We start from the raw sequence: 16,576 nt of genomic DNA, 5'->3' as shown, positions 1-16,576 counted from the left end.
AGTCCAGGCCCTGACTGCACTCACTGTCAGTAACATGACTGTACCAGTATTCAAGTGGGTCTTCCTGATGCCATTCTCTCCCTTTGCTAAATCACAGCTCCTTATACAGAATTTGGATGATGTCATTCCTAGGCTCAAAAACTTTTAAAGCCACCCCCTTTTTTCCATTCCAATCTAAATTTCTTTGCCTGGCTTTTATTAAACCCCATAATTTGGCTCCACCCTTACTACTTAACTTTATTTTCCATTATTTTCCGGTCTCATCCCTCATCAACCAACAGACATGCCATAATCAATCTTACCACCAAGCCCTGATATATCTAAACATAAAAATGGCCCTTCCCTTCCCCTCTACTTATATTTAAAGAACCTAATGAATATTCCCTCTTCTACAAAGCTTTTCTTGATTTCTCCAACCTCATTTACATTTCACTTTTCAGAAATTGTCTAGTGTGTGGTGTGTGTGTGTGTGTGTGTGTGTATGTGTGCGTGTATAAGTTCTTCACCTATTCATCCACTGATGGACACTTAGGTCATATCCACATCTTGGCTAGTGTATATAATGCTGCTTGAACATGGAGGTGCAGATATCTTTTCCAGTTAGTGTTTTTGTTTCCTTTGAATATATTCCCAGAAGTTACTATGTAATTTTGACTCACTGATCAAGTGGACTTTAAGCTTAAAATGGAAGCAGCGGTAGAAAAAGTCCAGATATTACCGTAACTACGAAAGAAGCTGGTCATACTCTTAAAGAAAAAATGACAATAATGCGTAGGGTCTAACAAATTATTTACTGCAGAAAAAGAAATGGGAAGGGTGTGAGCAACAATGTGGTCTTAGGTCCCTGCAAACCCATGTTCAGAATATGGTATTAAATAAAGAAAACTGACATTTTAAAAACAAGTTAATATAATACCACTAAGCATCGCTGAGATTTGATGGTATGGGACTCTGAACTGGAATAGAGCGATGGTGGAAAAGGAGAAGCATAAAGAACTGCTGGTTTGCTCTTGCACTGTTGGTGGGAATGTAAACTGATACAGCCAATATGGAGAACAGTATGGAGGTTCCTTAAAAAACTAAAAATAGAACTACCATATGACCCAGCAATCCCACTACTGGGCATGTACCCTGAGAAAACCATAATTCAAAAAGAGTCATGTACCACAATGTTCATTGCAGCTCTATTTACAATAGCCGGGACATGGAAGCAACCTAAGTGTCCATCGATAGATGAATGGATAAAGAAGATGTGGCACGGGCTTCCCTGGTGGCGCAGTGGTTGAGAGTCCACCTGCCGATGCAGGGGACACGGGTTCGTGCCCCGGTCTGGGAAGATCCCACATGCCGCGGAGCAGCTGGGCCCGTGAGCCGTGGCCGCTGAGCCTGTGTGTCCGGAGCCTGTGCTCTGCAGCGGGAGAGGCTACAACAGTGAGAGGCCCGCGTACAGAAAAAAAAAAAAAAAAAAAAAAGAAGATGTGGCACATATATACAATGGACTACTACTCAGCCATAAAAAGAAATGAAATTGAGTTATTTGTAGTGAGGTGGATGGACCCAGAGTCTGTCATACAGAGAGAAGTAAGTCAGAAAGAGAAAAACAAATACCATATGCTAACACATATATATGAAATCTTAAAAAAAAATGGTTATGAAGAACCTAGGGGCAGGACAGGAATAAAGATGCAGACCTACTAGAGAATGGACTTGAGGACACAGGGAGGGGGAAGGGTAAGCTGTGACAAAGTGAGAGAGTGGCATGGACATATATACACTACCAAATGTAAAATCGATAGCTAGTGGGAAGCAGCCGCATCGCACAGGGAGATCAGCTCGGTGCTTTGTAACCACCTAGAGGGGTGGGATAGGGAGGGTGGGAGCGAGGGAGATGCAATAAGGAAGAGATATGGGGATATATGTATATGTATAGCCGATTCACTTTGCTATAAAGCGTTATAAAGCAGAAACTAACACACCATTGTAAAGCAATTATACTCCAATAAAGATGTTAAAAAAAAAAAAAAAGAACTGCTGATTTGGAATATGTTAGAGACTGAAGCTGACATAGAGACAAACTGAGCTGTAATGGGGACTTCGACATTTGGGATATCTGCTAGAATTCTCCCACAGCTAAAAATCAAGGCATCTGATAAATGCCTCGCTTAGCCTTCCATCTCTCACATAGGGAAAGAAACATTCTGGATATGCATGCAACCACTAGGAAGGAATTAGCCGATTAAATGGCAACGATTAATTGGGAAACCTCAGAGTAATTCTGAAGTTGGTTACAATGGCTAGGGATGGGAATGTGGGACATAACTAGGGAACAAAAATTACAAAAAGTTCAGAGAAAAGTAAATCCCGCTTGAGACTATAAAAGATAAGATATGTCATACGTTTCAGCAAGTTCTCAAGAACAGAATTCTAGTTAAACTAGCCTTGATTAATTTTTTTAAACATCTTTATTGGAGTATAATTGCTTTACAATGTTGTATTAGTTTCTGCTGTATAACAAAGTGAATCAGCTATATGTATACATATATCCCCTCCCTCTGGAGCCTCCCTCCCACTCGCCCTATCCCATCCCTCTAGGTGGTCACACAGCACAAAGGTGGGTGATCGCTAAAAATCAGCAAGGATTCAGGAGGAACAAGTCTTGCCCAGTAACTTTATTTCTTTTCTTGGCAAATCTACAAGGCAAACAATCTATGTGACTCTCTGAAAGGTACTTAACAAGCTCCACTCTCCAATTCTTTTTAGAGGGGTAAGGGAGAAAGATGAAGAAAAATGGGCTGAGTAATAGATGTGTTGATAACTGATTAAGCAACAAAACCCAGAATGCTCATAAGAAAGTTCTGCAAGGCTCACTGGGCTTAGACAGTTATATTACCAATGAACCAGATAAAGCTTTTGACGACATCCTTATCAAAACATGAGGATGAATAGATCCTAGAGAATAATCAAAAGTGGGGCAGCAGAGTCAGAATCCAAACTAATTTTTACAGAAGGTTAACTTTAACAAGTGAAATTGAATAGAGAGAAGGGAAAAATTATATTTGGATTCAAAAGCAATCAAATGCTAAGTATAAATTGTGATAAACTGTTATATACATAAAGAACAACTAAAGTTTTTGTTGAATAAAGCTTGCCACAAATTAAAGTGTGGAATGACTGCCCCCAAAACTTACATGACCTTAATCTTAGGCTGAGTTAACAGACACAGGTTAGGAAGAAGCACGGTGAATGCCATACTCTTTGCTGTATTGTTGGGCTCATACCTGGAGAAGCTTTCAATGGTCGGCAATGCTCTATAGACAGTGTGAAGGGACAAAGTAAAATGTTCTCGTAATTTGAAAATTAAGTCCTCTCTGGGAGTAATAACAGCATGAAACAAATCAATTAGATAGTAATTCCAAGAAAATGTGTAATTGAAAATATTTGAGAATATCCCAATGCAATCAAAAGTGAGCAGGGTGTACTTTCTGGGAGGCAGGATTAGAATGTGAATTAAGAAAGCTGAAACCTTGTCAATTGCTTTTCTTCTGGCTAAAGGAAAGAGTGTGTTAATAGAAGAGTTACATTAATTAAGAGTTACATTAAGAGTTCCATTAATCTAGGGGGCGGGGGAAGCAGGAGTTTAACAAGCAAGGTTTTGCCTGCATTCCCCTAACATTGTCTGAGGTGGAGATGGCTGACCATATCCAGAGCAGTGCTGGGCAGGTGCCTCCTTATAAAAAAGAGGCTCCATCAGCTATTCTGGCTTAGTGACACTCCTCACGAGGATGACCCATTTTGATTAGAATGACCACTTCCTACGTAGATTGTTCTACTGAGGTGACAGTGCGCTGATCAAATGATGCAAGCTTCCGTTCTACTCACAGTGATACTAACAAATTCATTAGCTGACATTTTTGTTTCTATGTCAGTCTCCTGGTCACTTGCTAAATGTAAGTAAATTCTAGAATCCTGAGTATTTCTGGACACACACACACACACACACACACACAAACACACAAATTCACATCTATGTACCTGGAAAAGTGAGATCTATATCTTAAATATGACAATCTATATATCCAGATACTACAGACCTGTGAAGTTCTGCTTCTCTTTATGACAACTGTAGTTTATCTAAAACTGAACCACACATTTTAAGAGAGAAAACTAACGAAATGTAACACATATGGAGGAGAGTGGCCAGGAAGGTAAGAAGTCTGGAATCCATGATATTTGAACAAATTAAATGAGCACGCTTAGCCTGAAACAGAGAAGGCATAAGACAGCTGTCCTCAAACATCACTCTTACAGTGATACAAAATTCTCTCTAATTCTGTGATGACAACCAGTTGAAAGCTGCATAAGGAAGAACTTTCCAATTTACACTGTTCCATGCCTGGCACATAGAAAAAGCTCAGTAAGTTTTGGCACACGATAAATGTTCACAATGTTAGCTATAATTGGGTTTTAAGATATAAAAAGTGTCATGAGAGAGATGCACAAGATGCTGTGGGAAAGCAAAGGAGGAGCACCTAACCCTGAACAAGAGGTGGGAGGTCAAGGCAGGCATCCCTGAAAGTGGAGATGCCTAAGCAGAGTACTAAAGAAAGCACAGGAGTTACCCAGAAGAGTATGGGAGAGGGCATTCCAGAAAGTAGCATGTAAGACCCAAGGTCAGAGAAAGCTAGAGGTTCAGTACAGCTGCAGAGGTGTGTAGAGGGAGTAATGAAAGATAAGGCTAGAAAAGCAAAAGGGCACCACTTCTTAAAGGGACTCAGGCTCGCATGCCATGTTAAGGAATCTGGAGGAGGCGATGGGGAATCATTGGAAATTTTAACTGTAGGAGTTACATAATCAGATTTACATTTTAGGAGAACCCTTTTGGCAGCCACATAGAAAACGGAAGACAGCAAGACTGGTAGCAGAGAGATGGCTATTTTAGTAATTTGGAGTCCACGTGAAGATACTGACACTGAAAAAGGGCTGAGATGGATAGAATTCAAGAGGTAGTAAGGAGGACTTAATAAATAACTGGATGTGAGGGATAAACAAGAAGAGGAGTCAAGGATGATTTCCAGGTTTATGGCTGGGGCAACCAAAGAGAGAATAACATCGTGCATTGGAGGAGGTAAGAAGCATGAGAAAGATTCTGGGAAAGGAGAAGATAACATTGACTCTTGCGGAAAACACCCAGGTGGTGATATCTAGGAAAGAGATGGACCATGGGGTCTCAAGCTCAGAAAAGGGTCTGATTTGGAAGTCATCATCACAGGGTTGTCAAAGAAGAAGATATCGGAGCATATGAGATCATCCAGACCCCAGAGTGTGTGGAGTGAGAAGAGGATTGGAGACAGAAGGTTGGAGAACACCAACCACTGAAGAGAATGAAAGTCAGCAATGCTGTGATCTGTTAAGTTTCTTATCTTTAGGTGAGGAACTGAAATCTTTAGGCAAAGACTAAACACCCACTTACCAGGGATTAGAGGGAATTCACAGTAGAGAATTGGACTGTTTGACCTCTACAGCATCTTTCAACTCTGAGTCAAAGACTTTAATTCAATCCAGTATTTCTTACAATCTGAGAAAACTTTTTATCACTGTTAACAGAAAAACTAAAATCATACCTATTTTTATTCTTTGGCTTTGTTTGTCCAATGATGAAAAAACATTTTGAAGAACAAGTTTCTTATTTGATAATGTTTTCATAAAGGGAAGGAGGACCTGTGTTGACCTAGAAAGGAAAACACAGGCTCTAGAGCTAATTTCTTATCCTACTTTCCCCTCTATGCGTCCAGTTATATGGCTGGTATCAGGATGCAGTTTTACCCAAACACATGTGCCTACTTATTCTTCCTTTCCCTTTCTGTCACCTTGTACCTGACTGGGACTATACATAATCTATGGTTTTAAGTCTTAACATTTCAGACAGGTAGCTATAACTTTCACCAATATTTAAAGTGTGTTGGTTTCTGTTTCCATTTCTGCTCAATTCTAAAAACAGAGAGACACAGGTACATAAACAAGTTTTTAAACTTAAATCCAGAAATGTTTGATGAAAACAAGCTGTCATTTTTGGCACAATACACCCAGGGCATTTTTAGACAACACTACTTGCGGCTCAACTTAACCTTAAAATATGGCACTGGCCCCACCAAGTGGCACCTGGAATGGGTGTTAGACGTGCTTGACCTCCGTCAACTATATGCCCCTTTTCTCCCGCCCCCCGAAGATGCCTCTCCCGCCCCTCGGCAAGCCTTCGTTTTCTTCCCCTGTCCTGCCTTTAGCTTTCCTCCTGGTAGTGGCCATAGATTTTATTACCACTAATGGCACTAAAGCTAACACAGCTGTCAACACCGCCGCCCACCCCCCCGCCAGAAATGCAACTGATATACACCTAACTGGGGCCTACAATGAACTTTTCAGTTGTCCTTAGAAAACAATTTAACTATATTCTGTGTCAGTGGCCCAACTCACAGGACAGAAAAAACAAATGGCTGCAGAAAGTAAACCTTTGTGAAAAGAAACCTTGAGTGCTTTTTAGCTCTGGCAGTCTAATGTCGAGACTCAGAATCATGACTTGCAGATGCAGGTTTCTAAATGACCAAAAAAGGTGGAAGCAGGGCAAACTAGAGACAATGGCTGACACCATTTGAAGTTTAGAGTCATGCTAAGTAATTACAATATAATAAGCGCTAGCATAGAGAAGATGAAAAAAAAAAAGGCTATATCCAGAATAAAAGGACTTTAGCACTAGATATTACAATTCTGGGAAACTTTTAGGGCGCCATAAAACTTGATGGGAAAGGTAAATAGTTATGTTCCTACCACAATCCCCTCTCCCTCAAGTCAAGTGCTCCTGAAGCCATGCTCTGATGCCGCATTCTCCTTATACGTCAACCCTACTTGCTCCGGGCACTCATCAAAGAAAAAGGTTTTAGTGGATTTCTTCTCCTCTATCTCTCTGGCTAATGGTGTCATTACCTTTTCTATTTAATTTCACAAAATGGAAGCAAGAGACATTTATCCCTGGCAGCAGGCTGAGTGCGAAACACAGCAGAGGTGCTTCCACAAGGCTGTAAGAGGCAACAGAAACACTTCCTTACAGAAGCTCAGAGTGCTAAAGCTGAATAAAATAAATATAGAAAAACACAGCAAAAATAAAGTTATTTTATTAGGACAAGTTCGTTTATCTTATCCAGCCTCTTGCCCCAACACTAAAATAATCCCTCAACAGCCTCTTACATTCTATGCTATAATGTTTTCCTGCTGCTTTTTGGCCTGAAAAACTCCTACTCACCCTTCAAGTCTAAGCTCAAACACTACCACCTCCCTGGAAACCTTCTTTGATTCTCCCAGATAGGTGCTCCCTTTCCTTAGGTGCTCCCCTGAGTGCTCCTTCATTACAGCAGCTACATGACACTGCAATTATTTCTAAACCTCTAAGCAGCCCTACAGGTGCCTGCCTGCTTTCTGAGTGCGCACCATGTCTTTTCATCACTGCATTTCCTGGTACTCGACACGTACCTCATAGGTAATTCACAGTCCAAGAACTCCCTAGGTCTCAACATGAAGGGGCATCACCCATTCATCCAAGTCTCTCCTTTCCAATCCCACATGGTTTAGAACTTCATTATCTATCTCCTAGATTATTTAAATTAGTCTCTTCATTGGTCTTCCCATTTCCAGTCCCTCTCCCCTTGAATCCGTTCTGTATACTCTTGCCTCTGTAACATTACTAAAGTATTGATAATACTTTAATTAAATATACCAGGTTGAGCAGTTGATGATGCAGAAAATGAAAAGCTGAAAAAACACCTGTTCCCTAAACTGAATGGGCTCAAGTCCAATAGGGCAGAGAAGTAAATAATTAACATATAATTTATCAGGTGTCGTACAGATGTTACCAACTCATGCTAATCCCTCTGCCTAGCATGTCCTTCACTCATAAATGGTCAATTCCTATTTCACTTTATATAAGAAGCCTTCCTAATCTCTCCAGCCAGAAGCAATCTCTCCTTCCTCTGCTCCCACAGGGCCCTGTTACTTGCTTATCACTTTCTGCTTGAATTACAGTTATTTGTACCCATACATTTTGTCTCTTACTGGATTGAAGCTTTCTAAATAGAAGAGCAATACGTTTTACTTGTCTCTATCTTGCCATGGTACCTAATACAGTGCCCAGAAAATAGCTGATAAATGTTGAAGTGTGATGATTAACCTCACTAAAATATTGAGTCTGTGATTAATTTAGGATTTGCCAGTATTAAGACTATCAGTGGGTCAAATACATACAATTCAAGACTGAAATTTTTCCACTCTAGCCACAAAAATAGAAAGTCTATTCTGTTTGGCGAGGTAATAGTGGACATATGGAGAATATTCTCAACCAGATTTGAAAGATGTGTCCAAATGAAATGGATCTCTATTGTAAAAAGACAACAAAAGGCAACTCCCTAGTCTTCAAAACCAGACAATTAGCCCCTGCTGACAAATACAGAAAAATTAAGAAGGACAAACATGGTGTGGTATTTCCATAATGGGGGCAAGTCAATGGACAAATGCTCAGCTAAGTAAATATGTCCACAACTCAATAAAAACTAAATTTAATAAAACAAGATACTGGCACAAGATAATATTTCAAAAATGGTTCATTAAGCTCTCTGATCTCTCAAATAACACAACTTTCCAGAGGTGAATACTTGCAGCTTATCCATTCTTTAACATTTATAACCAATTTCCTACAACAGTGCTACTGTAAGATACCCCATCAAGCCCTTGTTAGGATCCCCAATTCTTTAATTTCACTTTTTTTTTAAGCTAACATTTTATTGTATTGTATTGTACTGTATTGTATTGTATTGTATTTTTTGGCTGCCTTGGGTTTCGTTGCTGCACATGGGCTTTCTCTAGTTGCGGTGAGCGGGGTCTACTCTTCGTTGCGGTGCGCGGGCCTCATTGCGGTGGCTTCTCTTTGCAGTGGCTTCTCTTGTTGCGGAGCACAGGCTCTAGGCACACGGGCCTCAGTAGCTGCAGCTTGTGGGCTCCAGGAGCTGTGGCTTGCGGGCTCTAGAGCGCAGGCTCAGTAGTTGTGGCACACGGGCTTAGTTGCTCCACAGCATGTGGGATCTTCCCGGACCAGGGCTCGAACCCCTGTGCCCTGCATTGGCAGGCGGATTCTTAACCACCACTGTGCCACCAGGGAAGTCCTAATTTCACTTTTGAAAAAATATCTGTCCTCCCTCCACCCCATTCCTTCATCATAATGGTTCTAGTTAAATCCAACAGTTGTGTGCAGGATGAGGTAGACAGCAATTTAACTATCATTCACCTGAATCACAAGAATTGAGAACTTAAAACATTTTATGATTTAAAATGCAGAACTAAAGCTCCAACTTCTCAATTTTGACCAAAAAAGAAGTTCAAAGCTCAAAACTATAAGACCTTTTAAGAAAATGCTGGGCTACAATGATATATATCTGCTCCCATTTGGCTTGAATGAAGTCAGAACATTTGATCATATCATTTATTTCAACATTAAAACTGCTTAGGGCAAGAACTGTCTCATCAACTAACTTTATAGAAGCCTTAGCAAACTACCTGTAGCAGCTTTTAATCTAAAGACCCGAATTTAAGTTTGCTTTGAGGATTAAGCAAGAAAATGTGTAAAAATGCTTTATAAAACTCTAAAGAACAACACAAATGTAAGGTGTTACTAGTATTATTCTTACAATAAGCTCTCTCCAAGAGTAAATCCCCCTCTATAGGAAATCAGAAGAGAGCTGAAATATTTCTGTATACTTTTCGCAAGAGAATTTATGCTCTACATCAAAAATGTAAATAACTCCTAAAGAAGGAGGGAGGACAGGGAAGAAAGAAAATTCAGGTGGGACTAGAAGAAGGAGGTAAATTAAATAGCAAAAGAGAAGTTTTTGTAATAAAATAAAGCAATATAAGAGAAAGCAAACCTGGCTCTTAGGAATCAGTTTCTAACTCTGCCACTTAACTATCTACTCATCTACTCATGAGGCCCTGGTCCCTTCACCCCACTAGGCTTCAGTTTCCTTGTTTGTAAGTAGTAGAGATAATAACTCAGAGGGTTGCTGTGGGGATTAAATGGGATAATATTTATATAGAGTATTTAGCACTATATCTGGTGCATAGTAAGTGTTAAGTAAATGATTACTGTTGTTGATAAAATTATTACTAGGGGCTTCCCTGGTGGCGCAGTGGTTGAGAGTCCGCCTGCCAATGCAGGGGACACGGGTTTGTGCCCTGGTCCAGGAAGATCCCACATGCTGAGGAGCAGCTGGGCCCGTGAGCCATGGCCGCTGAGCCTGCACGTCCAGAGCCTGTGCTCCGCAACAGGAGAGGCCACAACAGTGAGAGGCCTGCGTACCAAAAAAAAAAAAAAAAAATTATTACTAGACCTGCACCCTAACTGGTGACATTCAGAAAGAAAAAGGAGCCAAGAACATGTCAGTGGGGAAGATGATATACAGAGAGCTAAGTCTACATACCACTGTTAGGAGACAGTGTGTGAGAAATACAGATTACACAGAGCATTTTTCATATTAAATGCACAAATTACTTCCTGTGCCTCCAGGACGGCAGAAGGATCTAGAGAAGCGTAGCCAAAATCTCCGAGTCATAAAAGCTGAAGAGCGATGACTGTACAGAAGAACAAGACCAAGAAAAATCAGAGGTGCTTATTGATGTGTACAGAGGCGTCTCTGATTCCGAACTTTCGATTTTCTAAATATTCATAGACAGAATGAAAGCGAAGCTCCATAGCAAAGACACAGCAACTCTGCTTGCCCAAAATAGATGGTATTAGCATCATGCCGAGTCATTTAAGTTTCTGCCATCTTGTTCTTTATTCTGGGGAAGTGGTTGTATCTGCGGTTGATTTTGAGGTGTTAACCATTATTAACTCCATCATATTTGGTAATTGCAAAAGCAGTAAAAATGCCCCAAAATTAGGAAGAAGAGGAATAGAATCCCCTCCTGAGGCTGATGTAGAGATAGCAAATACCTGTAAAAGGTGAAAGAGCAATGGATGCTGCCTTTGCACATGGGCTCAGTGACTTACACACCCGTGGAATCAATAAGAATCAGCAAAAGACAAGGAAGACAGGAAACCTTCCATATGTGTGCCCAGAGAATCAGCACCAATTTGGGTTGTCAGCTGGTCTGGTGTTAATTCAGGGGAAGACAAGGAGCTTGTTTAAGAATTTAAAAGTTGAGCACAGTACAAGTACTACTATCGTAAGCCACAGACAAATTGCCAAAGTTCGAGGCCTTTCTGAATTTACACAACATCAACCTGAATGGTCGGCTCACTATCTGACCTGTACCTGCTAAGGTCTCAGGGAGGCTACCTGTCTCAGTGGACTTTCAATGCAGACAAAACTAGCCTATGGGGCTTCCCTGGTGGCGCAGTGGTTGAGAGTCCGCCTGCCGATGCAGGGGACATGGGTTCGTGCCCCGGTCCGGGAAGATCCCACATGCCGCGGAGCCATGGCCGCTGAGCCTGTGCGTCCGGAGCCTGTGCTCCGCAACGGGAGAGGCCACAACAGTGAGAAGTCCGCGTACCAAAAAAAAAAAAAAAAAACTAGCCTATGATGGGAAAAGATGCCCCCAAAATTTCTATCAGCAAGGAGGTGAGAGTATGTGTCTGATTTCTCTTTGAGTTTGCCCAACTCACACTCCTTTTTACTGAGAATAACCTTTCAAAACAAAACCCGTACTTAAAGGAATGTGGAACTTTTTACAACAAAGCATAGTGGACTTAAAAGCATCTCCCTGAAATTATGGGCTGAAGATCCTGAAAATTTTATTAATCAGGGGGTGGTAAATGGAAATAATATGCCAGCACTGCTAATTCAAGCTGTGTGGAAAAAATTTCTTAAATTTGTCTTGCCATTTCTGTCTTATTGTAATAATAGAAATACATGGGCTTTAAATCCTGGTTATTGTTCTGCCACTTTTCCGATTAGGTTTTACAGTCATCAAGGTTTTCTAGAACCTACCACACTCACACAAGGAGAGAACACTTATATTCATTCACAGAGACTGTGCCTCCGGAGCTCTACTTAAAACTATGAGTATGGTCGATCAGTGCACTGACAAAGGTCTCCATCTTGCTAGACGGGTAAGGACAGGTAAGTACCCCTACCACTGCCTAGACATACTTTTTTTCCCTAACATTTAAATCCAATTGAGTTTACTGTGATTTCAATACCTAGATAACCAATAACAAATACGAACCATTCCTGAAACTTCATAAACAAGATCAGTTGGACCATTCATTCAAAAAAGAAGCATTTACTGTGTAGGCCTATACTGGGCCCAGTGCAATTCTATAGCACCTTTTATTTCACAATCCCAGAGAGCTTTCAAAGTTGCCCTAACATAAAGTATCAGTGATTGAACTTCTCTCATTTTAAGCATGCACAACACTCTATTCAAAACACTGATTCAGGCATTATAAATTTAGCTGTTTGTGGAAATAAAAACTGAAAGGGCTGAGAATGACAGTCAATCATTAACTAAATTCCAACTTCACAATTCAATCCAAAAAATACCCAGTGCCAAGTGGTTTAAAAAAATCACAAGCCAAATATACAATGATTCAAACATTCCACTAGGCAAAGGAGCTAATATAGTTATAACTTCTCACTTATAAATCCTTATGGGTATTGCTTCTAGGTAATAAGTCAAATTTATCAAAAGTCCCACTCAATGATTACATTTAATCTGCACCAAGAGCAACTTCCAAAAAGAGATTAAATATCTAACATGCCAAAAATAAGTTATTTACCTGGGTTTTTGCTATCTTGGAGCTCTTTCTAGAAAACAAATCCCTAAATTTAAGTGCCAGAGGAATGTATTTTTCCAAATCAAGTCTTTGAAACTACAGACCTGAGAAAAGTCATCAAAAGCGGGAGATAGGGCCTCCCTGGTGGCGCAGTAGTTGGGAGTCCGCCTGACGATGCAGGGGACAAGGGTTCGTGCCCCGCTCCAGGAGGATCCCACGTGCCGCGGAGCAGCTGGGCCCGTGAGCCATGGCCGCTGAGCCTGCGCGTCTGGAGCCTGTGCTCCGCGACAGGAGAGGCCACAACAGTGAGAGGCCCGTATACCGCAAAAAAAACAAAAAAACAAACAAACAAAAAAAACAAAAGCGGGAGATAAAATAAGGAGAGTGGTTAAGCACAGGGATGCAAGTATAAGTCAGAATGCCTGGGTTGGAATCCTTGTTTTACCATTTTCTAGGTACCTCAGTTACCCTGTCTGCAAAATGGGAATAAAAACACCTACTCCATACAGTTGCTGTAAGGATTAAACCCAGGTAGATTAGTACTGTAAGGGTTTAGAGGCAAGCAGCATTATATAAAGTGTTTGCTTATGATGACTTATCATATGACTAGCTCATCCAAATCATCTACACAAATGCCTTTCTCTACTGAAAGCCTTCCTTAATTGGTCTAGTAGAATTTAACCCCTCCCTCCTTGGCTTCTCCACAAAATGCATTGTGTACTATAGTTATTGGGTATATTTCCCTCCCATGACGTTGGAGACAGAGACCAGTTCATCTGAGTGTACAGGACAGCAAATACTGTTCATTGTTGCCCTTCAGTTTCCTCTCTCTAAAAGTTCTGAACAACAATATCCTGTCAATTAGCAAACCTTTACCTGGAGAAAGGAGCTTTATGTAATCAGCACACTTAAGTACTGGGCATACCTTGCTAAATGTTATAAGACTTAAACATTTGACGGGTTGGAGTGGGGGGAAAGAAGGATTCACTTAATATTTTTATAACTAATGACCAAGGTTATCTTCTTAAATTAATTTTTAAAAATTTCTTATGCTTTAAAAGCTTATTCTCATTTTTTTCATTCAAAAATCTATGGTGCTTTTAATATAAAAATACAGTAGCATAATTTCTGCATATGTCAAGTCTACTTAATCGTAACTTGACCATCTGCTGATTTTAACATTACTTTGAGATGCCAATCTTTCTGGCTTTGATTTGTGCCCTCTTTTCGCTCACAAAAAAGTGCCACACACATACAAAAAAGCTTCCAACTTATCCCAGATCACTGGGAAAACACTTTCTAAAGTGTTATCCTACTTCGCTAACATAATGATGTTGCCCTTACTTTGAGAGGACAGAACTTTTCTGAAAACAAATGGCTGAATTGAGTCCCTTGCTTTGTTACCGCTTTCTACAAAGTACAATTCTTCTTTTGTTTTTATAGCGTCTTACCTATTGAAATTAATTTTTTTCTGGCATAAAAACTGCTGAGGACACCTTCTTAGTTGCATAAATATTCCTGGCCTCTACTCTTTGATTTATTTTAAAACAAACTCAAAAACAAAAGGCTAAAGAAGAATTGCACTCATTTAATGTGGTTTTTCTAAGTCTAATTTTTTCATTCCCCAGTGGCACGGCCTTTCAAAGGATTACACAAACTACACCCAATTTTTTCTCATTCTAAACATAACCCAACCAAATGGGGAATGTTATCAGCCATCTTAACAAGGAGAACACCACAAAGCTAAAACCAAACCAAAGATCAAACCAAAAAAAAAAATTTTTATCCATTGTACCTCCTTTGAGATTAGGACTTTTTTACATAAAGGTACTTTGACGTACCTATGCAATGAACAAATGTCATCATAATTTAACATCCTATTTTGGACTAATTTCTCTCCCCTCAAATAGTCACAAGAATGGCCAATTCACATACAATACCTCTCAGCTACTGGGTAGAGAGTATAATAAACTTAATTGTTTTATATATCCTGAGGCATACAAAGAAAGGCTACACAAACACAAAGAGGTTTCCAGTATCTTATATACATTTATGATTGAGACAAAGAACTTTCAAAAACCTGCCCTCAGTAAGCAAAACTGGGCTTAAACCACAATAAACCCTGCCTTTAAGTAGGGAGACCTGACAAGTTTAAGCCCCCAACCCACTCACACCCCCCAAAAGACTAAGTCTCACTCCCTTCTTACAGCTAGGAGGCATAATTAAAACACTTGTAAGTTGTTTCCTCAGACTCTAGTAGTAATAAAGCTAATACTCAGGCCACCTTCTCCGAGCAATCGGCTTCTATCAAAACTTATCACAAGTTGCATGAAATAGACAGGAGCGTTGGTTTTGCATTTTATCAAGTGAATAACATCAGCATCACACTTTTTGGAGAAGCCACTACTCCCAGCACCACCAGCTCTCCCAGTCCCCCTCCCCATTTTTTTTTTTTTTATGTCTTTCCTCCAAATTTACAGTCTGAAAAGCGGTCCCACGAAACAAAAATATCAGTAAACGGGAGTCCACTGGTTTTGAAAATAAAGTTTGTTCTTTTGCTATCAACCTGACAACTTTTTAAAGGTGAAACGTCTCCTCCTCAATCGGGCACAACCTTCCCTATTCCCATACCAAACAACCACTCATTTGCCCCCGATAGTAAATGTGAAAAAAAGGAGTGGAAGAAAATGATGTTGAAAAGAAGGGTCTAGGGTTCCAGTGGTAGGGACGGATTTTGAGACCGGTTTTGAACACTCCGTGTCTTCTGGGAGCTGGGCAGCTTTACTGTGTCTATCTGAGAAATGTTTAGCAATCTGACGCATCAGTTTTTAGGAATGGTACACAAACAGCCCCCACAATCTAAGAGCCATGCCCAGAATCCTTCCCCTCGGTGGCATCGGCTGAGGGCAAGGGAAGGGAGAGCGGGGGATACAGGACAGGATCCGCGACATTTGTTATTGTTTATGAAGCCCAGGCAGGGACCGGGAGCGTGGTGCTTGGGGGCCGAGGAGTGGAAGGCGAAAGGAGCAGGGAAGGACAAAGATGCCTCCCGGGGCTCGAGGCCACCTCTCCGGGCACCCGGTGCCAGTACCACCCCGGGAAACAAGAGGGCCAAGGCCGTCGCCGGAGCTTCACCGGAGACATTTCCAGCCCCGAAATTAGCCCGGCTTTCCCTGGACAGCCAAAGAGACCTAAGATCGTCTACCGCTCCCGCTCTCAGAGTTGGGGCCGGCGCGGCGAGCCGAGCGCCCCAGCCCCCTCCGCCGCGGAGCGCCGCATCCGCGCACTCACCTGCCTCCGGTCGCTCCAGCGGCCGGCTCAGCCTCCGCACGGGCCGCAACCGACCCGCCGCCAGTCCGCTCCCTTCTGCCCGCTCCGCCCTCGCCCCGCCCCCGAGAGGTGGGACCCGCCGCCGCGCCGGAATCTCGGAGCGGCCTCCCTGAACTCTCGCGAGGCCTCCCTACTCCGCTTCTAGGTGGCTGGGCCGGTCTGGCTCGGTCCTGACGTCATACGCACCACAGCCGGAAGTAGCCTTCTGTCGTCAACGCAGCCAGCCCCCCTACCGCCCCTCCCACCTGCACCTAGTGAATTCGTGACTGACCCTGGAGGGGTTGTTTGGGGAGTTACCGTTTCCCTCCCTCATCAGCCTCACCTCACTTCCCTCTTCTCTGCTCAAAGCTAGTTCAGGCCACTCTTGAGAGTGGCCCAGTGTGTTGCCACATTAGTCACGTGTCCTAAATGTCGCCAGAGTTTTTCTTGATG

At 41.7% G+C, this 16,576-nt stretch overlaps 1 protein-coding gene across 1 annotated transcript in view; it reads right to left on the bottom strand.

The window, feature by feature from the left end:
• The window catches only part of STK38L (serine/threonine kinase 38 like), an 82,377-nt gene extending 66,155 nt beyond the window's left edge, over positions 1 to 16,222 (bottom strand). The window contains exon 1 of the mRNA XM_033430204.2: positions 16,106 to 16,222. The gene's annotated coding sequence lies outside the window, so the exon portion shown is untranslated. The remainder of the gene's footprint in view (positions 1 to 16,105) is intronic.
• Positions 16,223 to 16,576: the final 354 nt, after the last annotated feature.

The sequence above is a fragment of the Orcinus orca genome, chromosome 11 (genome assembly GCF_937001465.1).
Source record: "Orcinus orca chromosome 11, mOrcOrc1.1, whole genome shotgun sequence".
Taxonomy (NCBI): domain Eukaryota; kingdom Metazoa; phylum Chordata; class Mammalia; order Artiodactyla; family Delphinidae; genus Orcinus; species Orcinus orca.
This window is presented reverse-complemented; position numbering and strand designations above follow the sequence as displayed.